Below are 22,377 nucleotides of genomic sequence, written 5' to 3'. Positions count from 1 at the left end.
ATCATGTCAAAGTAAAAGAAACAAAGTAATGTTTGAGATAACTATATATAAACCTCTTTACGGTAACCAAGAGTCTCGTCACATTAATAATAATAGTTAATGAATGTATAGCCATATAGATGATTGGTGACCGGTAATGAATAAAAAAAAAACCTATATTTAATATATCTATAAATAATACATATTATTTGCGGAATCGTTCATATAATATTATACTATGATATAATATTATTAAAATAGGTAATTAATTTATTATTACGATATAAGTCACCCTGACTAACAAAAGATTTTTTAAAATACACAATTGAATGGCGGGAGTAACTGTAACTTTTAAAGTGTAGTTCAATGCCTTGTTAATCAATTAGTAATGTTCATCAATAAATTAATCAAATTCCTACTGTCCCGAAGAATTGCTACTGGGATAAAATTAAATTAAACCAACGCGGCTGGTGCTCACACTAAACACTTTTTTTCCATTAAAAATCATTATAGGTAGGCAAGGCAGTTTTGCCGATCAAAGTATTCTTCAAAATATATGAAATTATGATATCCGATATATATATATATATATATATGATATCAATAATATAAATAAATTTACCATATACATATGAAAATCAGTATGAATATCAATTATATGAAGAAATATATATCATATGTATATAAAAAAGTATGAAATATACCTATAAACCTACCTATAAGTGGTTGCCGACTCAAGTATTGTTTAAAACATATGATATGCATATGATTTTGTCAATAATATTAATAAATTAATCATATACATATGAAAATCAGCATAAATATCAATTATATTAAGAAATATATCATATGTATATAAAAAAGTATGAAATATACCTATAAACTCTTAAGTAAATTAAGAGAAAGCCACAGTGTGGGCTCATCTAGTACTGAAAACACCCGATATCTAGATAGGGTGTTCAAAAACTATTATAGGTAGGCAGTGGTTGCCGACCCAAGTATTGTTCAAAACATATGATATGCATATGATTTTGTCAATAATATTAATAAATTAACCATATACATATGAAAATCAGCATAAATATCAATTATATTAAGAAATATAACATATGTATATAAAAAAGTATGAAATATACCTATAAACTCTTAAGTAAATTGAGAAAAAGCCACAGTGTGGGCTCATCTAGTACTGAAAACACCCGATATCTAGATAGGGTGTTCAAAAACTATTATAGGTAGGCAGTGGTTGCCGACCCAAGTATTGTTCAAAACATATGATATGCATATGATTTTGTCAATAATATTAATAAATTAACCATATACATATGAAAATCAACATAAATATCAATTATATTAAGAAATATATCATATGTATATAAAAAAGTATGAAATATACCTATAAACTCTTAAGTAAATTAAGAGAAAGCCACAGTGTGGGCTCATCTAGTACAGAAAACACCCGATATCTAGATAGGGTGTTCAAAAACTATTATAGGTAGGCAGTGGTTGCCGACCCAAGTATTGTTCAAAACATATGATATGCATATGATTTTGTCAATAATATTAATAAATTAACCATATACATATGAAAATCAACATAAATATCAATTATATTAAGAAATATATCATATGTATATAAAAAAGTATGAAATATACCTATAAACTCTTAAGTAAATTAAGAGAAAGCCACAGTGTGGGCTCATCTAGTACAGAAAACACCCGATATCTAGATAGGGTGTTCAAAAACTATTATAGGTAGGCAGTGGTTGCCGACCCAAGTATTGTTCAAAACATATGATATGCATATGATTTTGTCAATAATATTAATAAATTAACCATATACATATGAAAATCAGCATAAATATCAATTATATTAAGAAATATATCATATGTATATAAAAAAGTATGAAATATACCTATAAACTCTTAAGTAAATTAAGAGAAAGCCACAGTGTGGGCTCATCTAGTACAGAAAACACCCGATATCTAGATAGGGTGTTCAAAAACTATTATATTATTATTTGTTCTGTCTTTATTTTGCGCATTTAAGATCTGTCCCAATTAGGACAATAATTAAATTGTTTCTCGGTTACATTCTTGGGGGAACATTTACATAGTTTTCTGGGTGGAAGCTTTACATTCGTGTTATTGGGTTTATTATTGGGTCAGGTTACAGCAGGAAGTTCATTCATTCGCCAGGTCCCTGGGGTGTGTTCGCCGGAGCCTTCTGCGCAGTCCACTCTCTGTTAGGTTGAACGCTAGGATGTTGGGATGTTGTGACAGCTTGTCGAAGTGTCTCCTGCTCGCCTTCTCTATTTCGTCCTTCACCCAGGGCACGCCAAGTGCATCGTGGATGGCCTCGGTAGTGTGGTATATGTGGGCGCCCGAGACCATTCTTAAGGCTTTATTTTGTAGCCTCTGTATGCTTCGTCGGTTGGAATATGATGCAGTACCCCACAGTTGGATACCGTAGGTCCAAATCGGCTTGATGATGGTGTAGTAGACCAGTAGCTTATGCCTGTTCTTCAGTTTTGATCTCCTACCCATCAACCACCGGTACTGATTGATTCTGTCCTCCGCTTGCTTTCTTTTCTTCTGGATGTGGGCGCGCCAAGTTAATCGCCTGTCCAGGGTCATACCAAGGTACTTCGGGTTTGGATCATCCGGGATGACAACTCCATTGAGGGTGACCGGCGGGCAGTTACCTTGTCGTAGTGTGAAGGTGGTCTGGGTGGATTTGTCCTCGTTGACGGTGATGTTCCACTTCCGTAGCCAGGGTTCAATAGCGTCCAACTGTTGTTGGATGATATCAGAGGCTCCGATCGTAGAGTTGGCGGTTGCTAGGAAAGCGGTGTCGTCAGCGTAGGTGGCTACGGTTAGGCCCTCGTTGCTGATGACTGGGAGGTCGGCTGTGTACAAGGTATAAAGTATTGGCCCGAGTACACTCCCCTGAGGCACTCCAGCATTGATGTTCTTTGTGGATGACTTCATTTCACCGCTTCTCACTTGGAAAGTCCTGCCCTCCAGGTATGAGCGCAGTACTGCGTAAAACGGGTGTGGCAAATTGTTATTGATTTTCAGCAGAAGTCCTGGATGCCAAACTCGGTCAAAAGCCTGCTTGATGTCTAGCAGCACGGCGCAGCAGTATTTTCTCTCCTCAAACGCGTTAAGGATTGTGCTGACTAGACGATGGCATTGCTCTGGTGTTGAGTGGGAGCGTCTGAAGCCAAACTGGTGATTAGGAATCAAACCAGCCTCGTCCAGCAACGGCAATACTCTACGCAAAAATATTCTTTCGAATATTTTGGAGAGTATTGCCAGAAGACTAATCGGACGGTAGGAGGCGAGATTGGCTTCAGGTTTTCCGGGCTTGGGAATCATTATAACTTCTGCTTTTTTCCACGAAGACGGAAAATGGCCTATTTGGAAGCATCCATTAATAATGTTCATTAGCAACTGAACGCAAGAAGGTGGAAGACGTTTAATGGCGATTGCCTCGATGCCGTCGTTTCCAGGCGACTTTTTGATTTTGAGCCCCTTTATTTCGGCTTGAACCTCTTCGACTGTGACTGGGTCGATTGGACTCGAGCTGTGGTCGAGTCGAGCTGTGGTTTCACTGAGCGTATTATCAGCTTCGCCTTGGGTGCAGCTCATCAAGGGGGTAAAAACTCCTTCTAGGTGTTCAGCAAAAGCCTCTGCTCTATCCGGGTCGTTGCGGCACCACGTCCCATCTGCCTTCCTAACTGCAGCGACTCGCTTGGCTGGCCGTTTGATGCATTTCGTCACACGCCACAAGCTGTGTTGTGGATCCCCTGGTTCGAGTTCGCTCAGGAATTCCTCGAAAGCACCTCGCTTCAGCTCCTGCAGTCTCGCCCTGAGCCGCTTTGCTGCTCCATTGAAGGCTCGTTTATCCCACTGGTTTCTGGAAATAAACCAAGCTCTTCTCAGTCTTCGTTTTTCTGCGACAAGTGCAGCAATTTCTGGCGACCACAGATGTAGGTTCGTGTGAGGTGGTCCTGAAGTGCGTGAGACTCTTGGCGTCGCGTATGCGGCGGCGTTGTGCATTTCTCGTGTCAGCTTGTCCACTGCAGCGTCGATTTGTTCGGAGGAGGTCAGATCAGTATCCGGGTCAATTTCGTCCATCATCCAGGCTGCGTACGCTTCGAAATTAGTGCTCTTGCTGAACATCTTTGGACGACTGTCCTTTTTCCGTACCGGAAGATTGATGAGCAGCTCGACAGCACTGTGGTCCGATAGCAGGTCTACGTTGGGGTGGCAGGCGACTTTGGAGTGGTGTATCCCTTTGGAGAGCGCTATATCGAGGATATCAGGGTGTTTAGAAGGGTCCGTGGGCCAGTAGGTGGGTTCTCCTGTAGAGTGACAGTCAATGCCTCTACGTTGGATGCATCTATATAGTGCATTTCCCTTGGGGTTATTTAGTCGGCTTCCCCACCACTGGTGTTTGGCGTTAAGGTCTCCGGCCAGAACAAATTTTTCACCCATATCGCTCAACAGTAGGTCAAATTGACTCTCAGTTACCTTGTTTTTTGGGGGGAGGTAGACAGAGGCAATCGTGAGATTCCCGATTGGGGTGGAGACGTTTACCTTGGCGCACTGGATCCAGTCCTCCTGCAAGGTAGCTAGCTCGCTGTATTTAATCCCTGCTTTTATTATGATAGCCGCTCCGCCGTGGGCTCTTCCGCTGGGGTGATCTGCATGGACGATGTCGTACCCACGTAGATGGAAATATGATCTGCTGGAAAAATGGGTTTCAGATATGAGGAGGATGTCTATGGAATTGGTGAGCACGAAATGTTCCACTTCAAGCCTGTGGTTTATTAGGCCGTTTGCATTCCAAAAGGCTAGGTGTAATCCTATTTGCTGCAGACTTGTGAGAGTATGGAGCTAAGCATCATGGTCATCTGCTTGAACATCTTGTCCATAACTTTTTCGAGAAGATTCTCCATCCTTTCCATTAGGACCGTCACTTGGTCCGCCTGTGGCATCTCGGGGACTGGTGGCTGTTGCGGTTGCGGTTGCGGTTGTGGTCCAAGGCCAGCCTTAGCTATATCAGCATAGCTTCTTCCTGCTGTGTTCACCGATGGGTACGTCTGGCGTGAGCCGTTTGTCAGCACGGGATGGGAAGTTTTGGGAGCCATATTTGCCTTGGCCTTCTTGTATGCAGGGCACCCTCTGTAAGATGACGGGTGGGCTCCACTGCAGTGGACGCATCTGGCCGCCTCTTCTCTCTTCTTTCGGCATTCAGATGTGGCGTGCTCCTCTCCGCATTTAACACACCTAGCTTGAAGTCTGCAGTATCGCTGGCTGTGTCCGTAGCCTTGGCATCTATAGCATTGAGGTATGTCGTCAAATTTATGGGGGGGTTCCACCGTCACAACAGATCTGCAGAGCCTCTTGATGTTGAAGGCTTCCTTGTTGTTGGATCCTGGCTCCAGATTGATGAAGAACAAGGGAAGTGGGTTCTTACTTCGGTGCCCAATGGCATTACGTCCGTCCCTGACAATATGTCCCATGCTTTTCAGCTCCTCCTTAATGTATTCAATGGGCGTGGAGTGGTGCAGGCCTTTGACGACAATTTTATATGCCCGTTCGTCTCTGGGTTGATAGGTGTAGTACCTTATGCCGGCGGAGTCCAGTTGTGCCTTTACTGCCGAGTAGCTGGCTTTGTCAGGCATCATAACCCTTATCTGGTTGTCCCTCGTGGCCTTGTAAGTGAAGTCCAAATCATTGCCAACGATCTTGGTGACTGTCTCAATGAGCGACTTGATGTTAGTCACGTCGGGTATGAAGATCGGCGGAGGCTTGATCGTCTTCGGCTGCTTCGTTTTCGGCTGCTTCGTCTTCGGTACTTTTCTGGGGGTATCGGTTAGGGTCTTCTCCTCCTTCGTCTCGCTCTCACTGTCGCTCTCCGAGTCGCTGTCGTCGCCAGAGAGAAGAGCAAAAGAATTGTTCTTCAGCCTTTCGGGAACGTCACCCCTAGCTCGGGCCGCCGCGCTGGTGCTGGGTTGGTCATTTTGGGAGCGATTTTTAGGGTCCTTACGCCTGATCTCGCCAGGCTCCGTGGACGAGCTGGATTCGTCGCTAGAAGTGGCGTACTTCTTGGCGAAGGCCTTTTTTCTGGGAGGAGAGAGGGGATTGGGTGATCGGGGGGGACGGGGGGGACGGGACGGACGGGGAGGCGCTTGCCAGTCCATCTCCATAGGGGGAGTGGAAGCGGGAGCAGATAAGCTGCCCGGATGGCAGGCCACGCTACTTGGGCTCGGTGTGCGGTTTTCACCTTCTGCCTTATCTGCTTTGCCAACACGCACAATAAATTGCACGTGTGTTAGTGTTGTTTACGCGCGCGGCTTGATCACGCTATCGCGGCGACCAATCAGAGCGCGCTTCACGAGATAAGCTCGGGCTTATCGCAAAACTGTGTCGTTGTTGTTGTTTTGGATGTACGCTTTGCTGCGGTCCGTAGGCACGTCTTTACTCGTCGAGTGTCCGATCGCGACTGAAAAAAAAAAAAAAAACTATTATAGGTAGGCAGTGGTTGCCGACCCAAGTATTGTTCAAAACATATGATATGCATATGATTTTGTCAATAATATAAATAAATTTACCATATACATATGAAAATCAGCATAAATATCAATTATATTAAGAAATATATCATATGTATATAAAAAAGTATGAAATATACCTATAAACTCTTAAGTAAATTAAGAGAAAGCCACAGTGTGGGCTCATCTAGTACAGAAAACACCCGATATCTAGATAGGGTGTTCAAAAACTATTATAGGTAGGCAGTGGTTGCCGACCCAAGTATTGTTCAAAACATATGATATGCATATGATTTTGTCAATAATATAAATAAATTTACCATATACATATGAAAATCAGCATAAATATAAATTATATGAAGAAGTAATTCATATGTATATAAAAAGTACTGAATTCAATATTCTCTTAAGTTATTATAGGAGAATAACTGTAGGGTGGGTGGCAAGCCCAATTGAAAATGCCCGATTTCAAGACATCGATGCAAAAAACTACTATAGGATGGTCAGTGGATGTCCATCTAGAATTGATATAAATCTATGTATATAATATGATTTAGTCAATGTTGACAATATATATTATAATATTATCCGTATAAATTTGTTTCTTTATTCTTTTTGAATACGAGACTTGGCTGAGCGGACTAATATTATTAAAACTCAAGATAATAACGTTGAAACGTGCGCCAAGGTTATATATGTATATATATAATAACAATTGGTTTCCAATTATTATCGTTAATTTTTGGTGGCAGGCTAATATAATGTATATTAAATTAGTACCTGCCTTAAAATCGGACGCACTATATCGTTTGCCGGTATAGTGAGTTCAAATAAAATAATAATATTTTTTAATAATATTATTATTAAATAAATACTTATTTTTCATATGCGCTCGGTTTTATATTATATATCATTCGAGAGTTATATGGAAAAATGTTAAATTTTAAATTTAACATCAAAATACAAATGATTTAATTCAATATTTATATTGATTAAACAAAAATTGCAAATGTGTGGATACATAAATAATTATGTATGTTGAAATAAAATGATATTTTAGAATAAAATATTGTACATATAATAAAATTATAGTAGCAAATATATATTAAATAAAAATTATGTTATAAAATTATACATACATACGTATATTTATATATATGATGTAATGAATAATTCTTATAACATCTAAAACTTGTTATATTAGTGGCGAAACAAGTATAAAACAAAACATAAAAGAAGGATTACGAATGCTATACAAGTTTTGGCCGTAATCAAATTCAAAAAATAGAATATTAAAATAATAGATCTATAATATTTATATTGCATTATTTCTATTCGAAAATATGAATGAAATATGTAAAGAAAAACATTATTCTGGTTGATCCTGCCAGTAGTTATATGCTTGTCTCAAAGATTAAGCCATGCATGTCTAAGTACACACGAATTAAAAGTGAAACCGCAAAAGGCTCATTATATCAGTTATGGTTCCTTAGATCGTTAACAGTTACTTGGATAACTGTGGTAATTCTAGAGCTAATACATGCAATTAAAACATGAACCTTTATGGGACATGTGCTTTTATTAGGCTAAAACCAAGCGATCGCAAGATCGTTATATTGGTTGAACTCTAGATAACATGCAGATCGTATGGTCATGTACCGACGACAGATCTTTCAAATGTCTGCCCTATCAACTTTTGATGGTAGTATCTAGGACTACCATGGTTGCAACGGGTAACGGGGAATCAGGGTTCGATTCCGGAGAGGGAGCCTGAGAAACGGCTACCACATCTAAGGAAGGCAGCAGGCGCGTAAATTACCCACTCCCAGCTCGGGGAGGTAGTGACGAAAAATAACAATACAGGACTCATATCCGAGGCCCTGTAATTGGAATGAGTACACTTTAAATCCTTTAACAAGGACCAATTGGAGGGCAAGTCTGGTGCCAGCAGCCGCGGTAATTCCAGCTCCAATAGCGTATATTAAAGTTGTTGCGGTTAAAACGTTCGTAGTTGAACTTGTGCTTCATACGGGTAGTACAACTTACATTTGTGGTTAGTACTATACCTTTATGTATGTAAGCGTATTACCGGTGGAGTTCTTATATGTGATTAAGTACTTGTATTTTTTCATATGTTCCTCCTATTTAAAAACCTGCATTAGTGCTCTTAAACGAGTGTTATTGTGGGCCGGTACAATTACTTTGAACAAATTAGAGTGCTTAAAGCAGGCTTCAAATGCCTGAATATTCTGTGCATGGGATAATGAAATAAGACCTCTGTTCTGCTTTCATTGGTTTTCAGATCAAGAGGTAATGATTAATAGAAGCAGTTTGGGGGCATTAGTATTACGACGCGAGAGGTGAAATTCTTGGACCGTCGTAAGACTAACTTAAGCGAAAGCATTTGCCAAAGATGTTTTCATTAATCAAGAACGAAAGTTAGAGGTTCGAAGGCGATCAGATACCGCCCTAGTTCTAACCATAAACGATGCCAGCTAGCAATTGGGTGTAGCTACTTTTATGGCTCTCTCAGTCGCTTCCCGGGAAACCAAAGCTTTTGGGCTCCGGGGGAAGTATGGTTGCAAAGCTGAAACTTAAAGGAATTGACGGAAGGGCACCACCAGGAGTGGAGCCTGCGGCTTAATTTGACTCAACACGGGAAAACTTACCAGGTCCGAACATAAGTGTGTAAGACAGATTGATAGCTCTTTCTCGAATCTATGGGTGGTGGTGCATGGCCGTTCTTAGTTCGTGGAGTGATTTGTCTGGTTAATTCCGATAACGAACGAGACTCAAATATATTAAATAGATATCTTCAGGATTATGGTGTTGAAGCTTATATAGCCTTCATTCATGGTGGGCAGTAAAATGTTTATTGTGTTTGAATGTGTTTATGTAAGTGGAGCCGTACCTGTTGGTTTGTCCCATTATAAGGACACTAGCTTCTTAAATGGACAAATTGCGTCTAGCAATAATGAGATTGAGCAATAACAGGTCTGTGATGCCCTTAGATGTCCTGGGCTGCACGCGCGCTACAATGAAAGTATCAACGTGTATTTCCTAGACCGAGAGGTCCGGGTAAACCGCTGAACCACTTTCATGCTTGGGATTGTGAACTGAAACTGTTCACATGAACTTGGAATTCCCAGTAAGTGTGAGTCATTAACTCGCATTGATTACGTCCCTGCCCTTTGTACACACCGCCCGTCGCTACTACCGATTGAATTATTTAGTGAGGTCTCCGGACGTGATCACTGTGACGCCTTGCGTGTTACGGTTGTTTCGCAAAAGTTGACCGAACTTGATTATTTAGAGGAAGTAAAAGTCGTAACAAGGTTTCCGTAGGTGAACCTGCGGAAGGATCATTATTGTATATAATATCTTTACCGTAAACAACAATAACTTGTTTTAATTATAAAATATATTTTTATAATATAACAAGATAAAATTGCCAAACAATTATATATTTATAAAAAAAAGAAGTTCAATGAAAATTTGGATTAAATTTTTTTATAAATAAAATCAAGCAAACAAGAATAATAATCAAGCAAATTAAATTGTATTATAATATATTCACAAATTTATGTTTATATATTATAATATGAAACTTGCGTGTATATGGACCATAATATACACGCGTTGCGAATATGTATTGTTCATCATAGTTATGGGCATACATTGGCTAATGCAACAACCTAAAATGTTGAATGTTGTACCTGGTTTACTTCAGGTTAATGTTTTATATAAAAAACGCAATATTATATCACATTAAAATTATATGAAATTGTAAATTATCCAAGTAATAAATGGTATAATATTGTTTATATAAAACTAAGACATTTCGCAGCATTTCGTTTTAGGTATAAAAAAAAAGATTTATTGAAGGAATTGATATATGCCAGTAAAATGGTGTATTTTTAATTTCTTTCAATAAATTCATATTTGACAAATTGAAATAATAAATATAAAAACTCTAAGCGGTGGATCACTCGGCTCATGGGTCGATGAAGAACGCAGCAAACTGTGCGTCATCGTGTGAACTGCAGGACACATGAACATCGACATTTTGAACGCATATCGCAGTCCATGCTGTTATGGTACTTTAATTAATTTTTTAGTGCTGCTTGGACTACATATGGTTGAGGGTTGTAAGACTATGCTAATTAAGTTGTTTAGAAATTTGGTAATCAAATTTCTAAGCATATGGTATATTATTGGATAAAAATTTTAATTAAATATAATTATTATTTTTATTCATAATATTAAAATATCTATGGAAAACATTATCTCACATTATAAATAATTTGATTGTGAAAAACGAAGAAAAATATTTTCATTTTCAATCATATAATACTGAGGAATGTCTAGCATAAAAAATGTTTGAAATATTTTTCATCTAGAATTGTCTCTTATTAATGATTTAGTAAAATTGAAATCTTTTGTAAATGTTATTGTTCTTCGTTAAATTCGTTTAAAACTCATAACTAAATTAAAACTAATTAACGAAAAAAATTTTTATACGAATTCATTAAATGTTTCTCCATTATATAAATGTAAAGAATATATTGAAAAAAAAAATGTTATATACAACCTCAACTCATATGGGACTACCCCCTGAATTTAAGCATATTAATTAGGGGAGGAAAAGAAACTAACTAGGATTTTCTTAGTAGCGGCGAGCGAAAAGAAATCAGTTCAGCACTAAGTCACTTTGTCTATATGGCAAATGTGAGATGCAGTGTATGGAGCGTCAATATTCTAGTATGAGAAATTAACGATTTAAGTCCTTCTTAAATGAGGCCATTTACCCATAGAGGGTGCCAGGCCCGTATAACGTTAATGATTACTAGATGATGTTTCCAAAGAGTCGTGTTGCTTGATAGTGCAGCACTAAGTGGGTGGTAAACTCCATCTAAAACTAAATATAACCATGAGACCGATAGTAAACAAGTACCGTGAGGGAAAGTTGAAAAGAACTCTGAATAGAGAGTTAAATAGTACGTGAAACTGCTTAGAGGTTAAGCCCGATGAACCTGAATATCCATTATGGAAAATTCATCATTAAAATTGTAATATTTAAACAATATTATGATAATAGTGTGCATTTTTTCCATATAAGGACATTGTAATCTATTAGCATACAAAATTTATCATAAAATATGGCTTATAGTTTATTTAAATTAAAATGCTTGCGTTTTAACACAAAATAAATGTCATTAATTTGATAAAGTGCTGATAGATTTATATGATTACAGTGCGTTAATTTTTCGGAATTATATAATGGCATAATTATCAATGATTTTTGTGTTTATTATATGCACTTGTATGATTAACAATGCGAAAGATTCAGGATACCTTCGGGACCCGTCTTGAAACACGGACCAAGGAGTCTAACATATGTGCAAGTTATTGGGATATAAACCTAATAGCGTAATTAACTTGACTAATAATGGGATTAGTTTTTTAACTATTTATAGTTAATTAACACAATCCCGGGGCGTTCTATATAGTTATGTATAATGATATTTATATTATTTATGCCTCTAACTGGAACGTACCTTGAGCATATATGCTGTGACCCGAAAGATGGTGAACTATACTTGATCAGGTTGAAGTCAGGGGAAACCCTGATGGAAGACCGAAACAGTTCTGACGTGCAAATCGATTGTCAGAATTGAGTATAGGGGCGAAAGACCAATCGAACCATCTAGTAGCTGGTTCCTTCCGAAGTTTCCCTCAGGATAGCTGGTGCATTTTAATATTATATAAAATAATCTTATCTGGTAAAGCGAATGATTAGAGGCCTTAGGGTCGAAACGATCTTAACCTATTCTCAAACTTTAAATGGGTAAGAACCTTAACTTTCTTGATATGAAGTTTAAGGTTATGATATAATGTGCCCAGTGGGCCACTTTTGGTAAGCAGAACTGGCGCTGTGGGATGAACCAAACGTAATGTTACGGTGCCCAAATTAACAACTCATGCAGATACCATGAAAGGCGTTGGTTGCTTAAAACAGCAGGACGGTGATCATGGAAGTCGAAATCCGCTAAGGAGTGTGTAACAACTCACCTGCCGAAGCAACTAGCCCTTAAAATGGATGGCGCTTAAGTTGTATACCTATACATTACCGCTAAAGTAGATGATTTATATTACTTGTAATATAAATTTTGAAACTTTAGTGAGTAGGAAGGTACAATGGTATGCGTAGAAGTGTTTGGCGTAAGCCTGCATGGAGCTGCCATTGGTACAGATCTTGGTGGTAGTAGCAAATAATCGAATGAGACCTTGGAGGACTGAAGTGGAGAAGGGTTTCGTGTGAACAGTGGTTGATCACGAGTTAGTCGGTCCTAAGTTCAAGGCGAAAGCCGAAAATTTTCAAGTAAAAAACTAATGACTAAATAAATATATATACAAGCCAAAAATAATATACTTGAATAATTTTGAACGAAAGGGAATACGGTTCCAATTCCGTAACCTGTTGAGTATCCGTTTGTTATTAAATATGGGCCTCGTGCTCATCCTGGCAACAGGAACGACCATAAAGAAGCCGTCGAGAGATATCGGAAGAGTTTTCTTTTCTGTTTTATAGCCGTACTACCATGGAAGTCTTTCGCAGAGAGATATGGTAGATGGGCTAGAAGAGCATGACATATACTGTTGTGTCGATATTTTCTCCTCGGACCTTGAAAATTTATGGTGGGGACACGCAAACTTCTCAACAGGCCGTACCAATATCCGCAGCTGGTCTCCAAGGTGAAGAGTCTCTAGTCGATAGAATAATGTAGGTAAGGGAAGTCGGCAAATTAGATCCGTAACTTCGGGATAAGGATTGGCTCTGAAGATTGAGATAGTCGGGCTTGATTGGGAAACAATAACATGGTTTATGTGCTCGTTCTGGGTAAATAGAGTGTCTATCATTTATGGTGGTTACTTGTTCCCCGGATAGTTTAGTTACGTAGCCAATTGTGGAACTTTCTTGCTAAAATTTTTAAGAATACTAATTGGCTCAAACCGATTAGTTCTTATTAATTATAACGATTATCAATTAACAATCAATTCAGAACTGGCACGGACTTGGGGAATCCGACTGTCTAATTAAAACAAAGCATTGTGATGGCCCTAGCGGGTGTTGACACAATGTGATTTCTGCCCAGTGCTCTGAATGTCAAAGTGAAGAAATTCAAGTAAGCGCGGGTCAACGGCGGGAGTAACTATGACTCTCTTAAGGTAGCCAAATGCCTCGTCATCTAATTAGTGACGCGCATGAATGGATTAACGAGATTCCTACTGTCCCTATCTACTATCTAGCGAAACCACAGCCAAGGGAACGGGCTTGGAATAATTAGCGGGGAAAGAAGACCCTTTTGAGCTTGACTCTAATCTGGCAGTGTAAGGAGACATAAGAGGTGTAGAATAAGTGGGAGATATTAGGCTTCGGTTTGATATCGCCAATGAAATACCACTACTCTTATTGTTTCCTTACTTACTTGATTAAATGGAACGTGTATCATTTCCTAGCCATTATACGGATATATTTATTATATCTTATGGTATTGGGTTTTGATGCAAGCTTCTTGATCAAAGTATCACGAGTTTGTTATATAATCGCAAACAAATTCTTTAATAAAACGATGCATTTATGTATTTTTGATTTGAAAATTTGGTATAACTCCAATTACTCAGGTATGATCCAATTCAAGGACATTGCCAGGTAGGGAGTTTGACTGGGGCGGTACATCTCTCAAATAATAACGGAGGTGTCCCAAGGCCAGCTCAGTGCGGACAGAAACCACACATAGAGCAAAAGGGCAAATGCTGACTTGATCTCGGTGTTCAGTACACACAGGGACAGCAAAAGCTCGGCCTATCGATCCTTTTGGTTTAAAGAGTTTTTAACAAGAGGTGTCAGAAAAGTTACCATAGGGATAACTGGCTTGTGGCGGCCAAGCGTTCATAGCGACGTCGCTTTTTGATCCTTCGATGTCGGCTCTTCCTATCATTGTGAAGCAAAATTCACCAAGCGTTGGATTGTTCACCCATGCAAGGGAACGTGAGCTGGGTTTAGACCGTCGTGAGACAGGTTAGTTTTACCCTACTAATGACAAAACGTTGTTGCGACAGCATTCCTGCGTAGTACGAGAGGAACCGCAGGTACGGACCAATGGCACAATACTTGTTCGAGCGAACAGTGGTATGACGCTACGTCCGTTGGATTATGCCTGAACGCCTCTAAGGTCGTATCCGTGCTGGACTGCAATGATAAATAAGGGGCAATTTGCATTGTATGGCTTCTAAACCATTTAAAGTTTATAATTCATTTTATAAACGACAATGGATGTGATGCCAATGTAATTTGTAACATAGTAAATTGGGAGGATCTTCGATCACCTGATGCCGCGCTAGTTACATATAAAAACATTATTTAATACAATGACAAAGCCTAGAATCAATTGTAAACGACTTTTGTAACAGGCAAGGTGTTGTAAGTGGTTGAGCAGCTGCCATACTGCGATCCACTGAAGCTTATCCTTTGCTTGATGATTCGATATTTAATAAAATAACGAAATGGAAAGAATATTATAATTATTAAATTTATTTTGATAATTATAATTTTGGATTTTTGGGGAATCCAAAGAAAAAGGTAGCCAAAAAGTACTCGTCATATTATTAGTGACGCATATAAGATCATGTCAAAGTAAAAGAAACAAAGTAATGTTTGAGATTAACTATGAATCCACTTTTACGGTAGCCAAATATTCCGTCATATTATTAGTGACGCATATAAGATCATGTCAAAGTAAAAGAAACAAAGTAATGTTTGAGATTAACTATGAATCCACTTTTACGGTAGCCAAATGTCCCGTCATATTATTAGTGACGCATATAAGATCATGTCAAAGTAAAAGAAACAAAGTAATGTTTGAGATTAACTATGAATCCACTTTTACCGTAGCCAAATATTCCGTCATATTATTAGTGACGCATATAAGATCATGTCAAAGTAAAAGAAACAAAGTAATGTTTGAGATTAACTATGAATCCACTTTTACGGTAGCCAAATGTTCCGTCATATTAGTGACGCATATAAGATCATGTCAAAGTAAAAGAAACAAAGTAATGTTTGAGATTAACTATGAATCCACTTTTACGGTAGCCAAATGTTCCGTCATATTATTAGTGACGCATATAAGATCATGTCAAAGTAAAAGAAACAAAGTAATGTTTGAGATTAACTATGAATCCACTTTTACGGTAGCCAAATGTTCCGTCATATTATTAGTGACGCATATAAGATCATGTCAAAGTAAAAGAAACAAAGTAATGTTTGAGATTAACTATGAATCCACTTTTACGGTAGCCAAATGTTCCGTCATATTATTAGTGACGCATATAAGATCATGTCAAAGTAAAAGAAACAAAGTAATGTTTGAGATTAACTATGAATCCACTTTTACGGTAGCCAAATGTCCCGTCATATTATTAGTGACGCATATAAGATCATGTCAAAGTAAAAGAAACAAAGTAATGTTTGAGATTAACTATGAATCCACTTTTACGGTAGCCAAATGTCCCGTCATATTATTAGTGACGCATATAAGATCATGTCAAAGTAAAAGAAACAAAGTAATGTTTGAGATTAACTATGAATCCACTTTTACCGTAGCCAAATATTCCGTCATATTATTAGTGACGCATATAAGATCATGTCAAAGTAAAAGAAACAAAGTAATGTTTGAGATTAACTATGAATCCACTTTTACGGTAGCCAAATGTCCCGTCATATTATTAGTGACGCATATAAGATCATGTCAAAGTAAAAGAAACAAAGTAATGTTTGAGATTAACTATGAATCCACTTTTACCGTAGCCAAATGTTCCGTCATATTATTAGTGACGCATATAAGATCATGTCAAAGTAAAAGAAACAAAGTAATGTTTGAGATTAACTATGAATCCACTTTTACGGTAGCCAAATGTTCCGTCATATTATTAGTGACGCATATAAGATCATGTCAAAGTAAAAGAAACAAAGTAATGTTTGAGATTAACTATGAATCCACTTTTACGGTAGCCAAATGTCCCGTCATATTATTAGTGACGCATATAAGATCATGTCAAAGTAAAAGAAACAAAGTAATGTTTGAGATTAACTATGAATCCACTTTTACCGTAGCCAAATATTCCGTCATATTATTAGTGACGCATATAAGATCATGTCAAAGTAAAAGAAACAAAGTAATGTTTGAGATTAACTATGAATCCACTTTTACGGTAGCCAAATGTCCCGTCATATTATTAGTGACGCATATAAGATCATGTCAAAGTAAAAGAAACAAAGTAATGTTTGAGATAACTATATATAAACCTCTTTACGGTAACCAAGAGTCTCGTCACATTAATAATAATAGTTAATGAATGTATAGCCATATAGATGATTGGTGACCGGTAATGAATAAAAAAAAAACCTATATTTAATATATCTATAAATAATACATATTATTTGCGGAATCGTTCATATAATATTATACTATGATATAATATTATTAAAATAGGTAATTAATTTATTATTACGATATAAGTCACCCTGACTAACAAAAGATTTTTTAAAATACACAATTGAATGGCGGGAGTAACTGTAACTTTTAAAGTGTAGTTCAATGCCTTGTTAATCAATTAGTAATGTTCATCAATAAATTAATCAAATTCCTACTGTCCCGAAGAATTGCTACTGGGATAAAATTAAATTAAACCAACGCGGCTGGTGCTCACACTAAACACTTTTTTTCCATTAAAAATCATTATAGGTAGGCAAGGCAGTTTTGCCGATCAAAGTATTCTTCAAAATATATGAAATTATGATATCCGATATATATATATATATATATATGATATCAATAATATAAATAAATTTACCATATACATATGAAAATCAGTATGAATATCAATTATATGAAGAAATATATATCATATGTATATAAAAAAGTATGAAATATACCTATAAACCTACCTATAAGTGGTTGCCGACTCAAGTATTGTTTAAAACATATGATATGCATATGATTTTGTCAATAATATTAATAAATTAATCATATACATATGAAAATCAGCATAAATATCAATTATATTAAGAAATATATCATATGTATATAAAAAAGTATGAAATATACCTATAAACTCTTAAGTAAATTAAGAAAAAGCCACAGTGTGGGCTCATCTAGTACTGAAAACACCCGATATCTAGATAGGGTGTTCAAAAACTATTATAGGTAGGCAGTGGTTGCCGACCCAAGTATTGTTCAAAACATATGATATGCATATGATTTTGTCAATAATATTAATAAATTAACCATATACATATGAAAATCAGCATAAATATCAATTATATTAAGAAATATAACATATGTATATAAAAAAGTATGAAATATACCTATAAACTCTTAAGTAAATTGAGAAAAAGCCACAGTGTGGGCTCATCTAGTACTGAAAACACCCGATATCTAGATAGGGTGTTCAAAAACTATTATAGGTAGGCAGTGGTTGCCGACCCAAGTATTGTTCAAAACATATGATATGCATATGATTTTGTCAATAATATTAATAAATTAACCATATACATATGAAAATCAACATAAATATCAATTATATTAAGAAATATATCATATGTATATAAAAAAGTATGAAATATACCTATAAACTCTTAAGTAAATTAAGAGAAAGCCACAGTGTGGGCTCATCTAGTACAGAAAACACCCGATATCTAGATAGGGTGTTCAAAAACTATTATAGGTAGGCAGTGGTTGCCGACCCAAGTATTGTTCAAAACATATGATATGCATATGATTTTGTCAATAATATTAATAAATTAACCATATACATATGAAAATCAACATAAATATCAATTATATTAAGAAATATATCATATGTATATAAAAAAGTATGAAATATACCTATAAACTCTTAAGTAAATTAAGAGAAAGCCACAGTGTGGGCTCATCTAGTACAGAAAACACCCGATATCTAGATAGGGTGTTCAAAAACTATTATATTTATTATTTGTTCTGTCTTTATTTTGCGTATTTAAGATCTGTCCCAATTAGGACAATAATTAAATTGTTTCTCGGTTACATTCTTGGGGGAACATTTACATAGTTTTCTGGGTGGAAGTTTTACATTCGTGTTATTGGGTTTATTATTGGGTCAGGTTACAGCAGGAAGTTCATTCATTCGCCAGGTCCCTGGGGTGTGTTCGCCGGAGCCTTCTGCGCAGTCCACTCTCTGTTAGGTTGAACGCTAGGATGTTGGGATGTTGTGACAGCTTGTCGAAGTGTCTCCTGCTCGCCTTCTCTATTTCGTCCTTCACCCAGGGCACGCCAAGTGCATCGTGGATGGCCTCGGTAGTGTGGTATATGTGGGCGCCCGAGACCATTCTTAAGGCTTTATTTTGTAGCCTCTGTATGCTTCGTCGGTTGGAATATGATGCAGTACCCCACAGTTGGATACCGTAGGTCCAAATCGGCTTGATGATGGTGTAGTAGACCAGTAGCTTATGCCTGTTCTTCAGTTTTGATCTCCTACCCATTAACCACCGGTACTGATTGATTCTGTCTTCCGCTTGCTTTCTTTTCTTCTGGATGTGGGCGCGCCAGGTTAAACGCCTGTCCAGGGTCATACCGAGGTACTTCGGGTTTGGATCATCCGGGATGACGACTCCATTGAGGGTGACCGGCGGGCAGTTACCTTGTCTTAGTGTGAAGGTGGTCTGGGTGGATTTGTCCTCGTTGACGGTGATGTTCCACTTCCGTAGCCAGGGTTCAATAGCGTCCAACTGTTGTTGGATGATATCAGAGGCTCCGATCGTGGAGTTGGCGGTTGCTAGGAAAGCGGTGTCGTCAGCGTAGGTGGCTACGGTTAGGCCCTCGTTGCTGATGACTGGGAGGTCGGCTGTGTACAAGGTGTATAGTATAGGCCCAAGTACACTCCCCTGAGGCACTCCAGCATTGATGTTCTTTGTGGATGACTTCATTTCACCGCTTCTCACTTGGAAAGTCCTGCCCTCCAGGTATGAGCGCAGTACTGCGTAAAACGGGTGTGGCAAATTGTTATTGATTTTCAGCAGAAGTCCTGGATGCCAAACTCGGTCAAAAGCCTGCTTGATGTCTAGCAGCACGGCGCAGCAGTATTTTCTCTCCTCAAACGCGTTAAGGATTGTGCTGACTAGACGATGGCATTGCTCTGGTGTTGAGTGGGAGCGTCTGAAGCCAAACTGGTGATTAGGAATCAAACCAGCCTCGTCCAGCAACGGCAATACTCTACGCAAAAATATTCTTTCGAATATTTTGGAGAGTATTGCCAGAAGACTAATCGGACGGTAGGAGGCGAGATTGGCTTCAGGTTTTCCGGGCTTGGGAATCATTATAACTTCTGCTTTTTTCCACGAAGACGGAAAATGGCCTATTTGGAAGCATCCATTAATAATGTTCATTAGCAACTGAACGCAAGAAGGTGGAAGACGTTTAATGGCGATTGCCTCGATGCCGTCGTTTCCAGGCGACTTTTTGATTTTGAGCCCCTTTATTTCGGCTTCAACCTCTTCGACTGTGACTGGGTCGATTGGACTCGAGCTGTGGTCGAGTCGAGCTGTGGTTTCACTGAGCGTATTATCAGCTTCGCCTTGGGTGCAGCTCATCAAGGGGGTAAAAACTCCTTCTAGGTGTTCAGCAAAAGCCTCTGCTCTATCCGGGTCGTTGCGGCACCACGTCCCATCTGCTTTCTTAACTGCAGCGACTCGCTTGGCTGGCCGTTTGATGCATTTCGTCACACGCCACAAGCTGTGTTGTGGATCCCCTGGTTCGAGTTCGCTCAGGAACTCCTCGAAAGCACCTCGCTTCAGCTCTTGCAGTCTCGCCCTGAGCCGTTTTGCTGCTCCATTGAAGGCTCGTTTATCCCACTGGTTTCTGGAAATAAACCAAGCTCTTCTCAGTCTTCGTTTTTCTGCGACAAGTGCAGCAATTTCAGGCGACCACAGATGTAGGTTCGTGTGAGGTGGTCCTGAAGTGCGTGAGACTCTTGGCGTCGCGTATGCGGCGGCGTTGTGCATTTCTCGTGTCAGCTTGTCCACTGCAGCGTCGATTTGTTCGGAGGAGGTCAGATCAGTATCCGGGTCAATTTCGTCCATCATCCAGGCTGCGTACGCTTCGAAATTAGTGCTCTTGCTGAACATCTTTGGACGACTGTCTTTTTTCCGTACCGGAAGATTGATGAACAGCTCGACAGCACTGTGGTCCGATAGCAGGTCTGCGTTAGGGTGGCAGGCGACTTTGGAGTGGTGTATCCCTTTGGAGAGCGCTATATCGAGGATATCAGGGTGTTTAGAAGGGTCCGTGGGCCAGTAGGTGGGTTCTCCTGTAGAGTGACAGTCAATGCCTCTACGTTGGATGCATCTATATAGTGCATTTCCCTTGGGGTTATTTAATCGGCTTCCCCACCACTGGTGTTTGGCGTTAAGGTCTCCGGCCAGAACAAATTTTTCACCCATATCGCTCAACAGTAGGTCAAATTGACTCTCAGTCACCTTGTTTTTTGGGGGGAGGTAGACAGAGGCAATCGTGAGATTCCCGATTGGGGTGGAGACGTTTACCTTGGCGCACTGGATCCAGTCCTCCTGCAGAGTAGCTAGCTCGCTGTATTTAATCCCTGCTTTTATTATGATAGCCGCTCCGCCGTGGGCTCTTCCGCTGGGGTGATCTGCGTGGATGATGTCGTACCCGCGTAGATGGATATATGATCTGCTGGAAAAATGGGTTTCTGATATAAGCAGAATGTCTATAGAGTTGGTGAATATGAAATGTTCCACTTCTAGCCTGTGGTTTACTAGGCCGTTAGCATTCCAAAAGGCTAAGTGCAATCCTATTTGCTGCAGACTTGTGAGAGTATGGAGCTAATCATCAGGGTCATCTGCTTGAACATCTTGTCCATAACTTTTTCGAGAAGATTCTCCATCCTTTCCATTAGGACCGTCACTTGGTCCGCCTGTGGCATCTCGGGGACTGGTGGCTGTTGCGGTTGCGGTTGCGGTTGTGGTCCAAGGCCAGCCTTAGCTATATCAGCATAGCTTCTTCCTGTTGTGTTCACCGATGGGTACGTCTGGCGTGGACCGTTTGTCAGCACGGGATGGGAAGTTTTAGGAGCCATATTTGCCTTGGCCTTCTTGTAAGCAGGGCACCCTCTGTACGATGACGGGTGGGCTCCACTGCAGTGGACGCATCTGGCCGCCTCTTCTCTCTTCTTTTTGCATTCGGACGTCGCGTGTTCCTCTCCGCATTTAACGCATCTTGCCTGCAGCCTGCAATAACGTTGGCTGTGTCCGTAGCCTTGGCACCTGTAGCATTGGGGAATATCGTCAAATTTATGAGGGGGTTCCACCGTCACAACCGATCTGCAGAGCCTCTTGATGTTGAAGGCTTCCTTGTTGTTGGTTCCTGGCTCCAGATTGATGAAGAACAAGGGCAGAGGGTTCTTACTGCGGTGTCCAATGGCATTACGTCCGTCCCTGACAATATGTCCCATGCTTTTTAGTTCCTCCTTAATGTAGTCAATGGGCGTGGAGTGGTGCAGGCCTTTGACGACAATCCTGTATGCACGTTCGTCTCGTGGTTGGTAGGTAAAGTACCTTATACCGGCGGAGTCCAATTGTGCCTTTACTGCCGAGTAGCTGGCTTTGTCAGGCATCATAACCCTGATCTGGTTGTCCCTCGTGGCCTTGTATGTGAAGTCCATATCATTGCCAACGATCTTGGTGACTGACTCAATGAGCGACTTGATGTTAGTC

The 22,377-nt window shown here is 39.1% G+C and overlaps 3 non-coding genes across 3 annotated transcripts; all 3 read left to right on the top strand.

The window, feature by feature from the left end:
- The first annotated feature begins 7,916 nt into the window (after positions 1 to 7,916).
- On the top strand, positions 7,917 to 9,913 carry LOC122320447. Its single transcript, XR_006245685.1, has one exon. It is a non-coding gene; the product is annotated as a small subunit ribosomal RNA (ribosomal RNA).
- Positions 9,914 to 10,514: 601 nt separating this feature from the next.
- On the top strand, positions 10,515 to 10,694 carry LOC122320462. The gene has a single exon (XR_006245695.1). It is a non-coding gene; the product is annotated as a 5.8S ribosomal RNA (ribosomal RNA).
- A 438-nt stretch (positions 10,695 to 11,132) lies between these two features.
- On the top strand, positions 11,133 to 15,094 carry LOC122320454. Its single transcript, XR_006245692.1, has one exon. It is a non-coding gene; the product is annotated as a large subunit ribosomal RNA (ribosomal RNA).
- Positions 15,095 to 22,377: the final 7,283 nt, after the last annotated feature.

Source organism: Drosophila ficusphila, unplaced genomic scaffold (genome assembly GCF_018152265.1).
Source record: "Drosophila ficusphila isolate 14025-0441.05 unplaced genomic scaffold, ASM1815226v1 contig_543, whole genome shotgun sequence".
In the NCBI taxonomy this organism is placed as follows: domain Eukaryota; kingdom Metazoa; phylum Arthropoda; class Insecta; order Diptera; family Drosophilidae; genus Drosophila; species Drosophila ficusphila.
The sequence above is the reverse complement of the archived record's forward strand: the minus strand, read 5'-3'. Positions and strand labels throughout refer to the sequence as shown.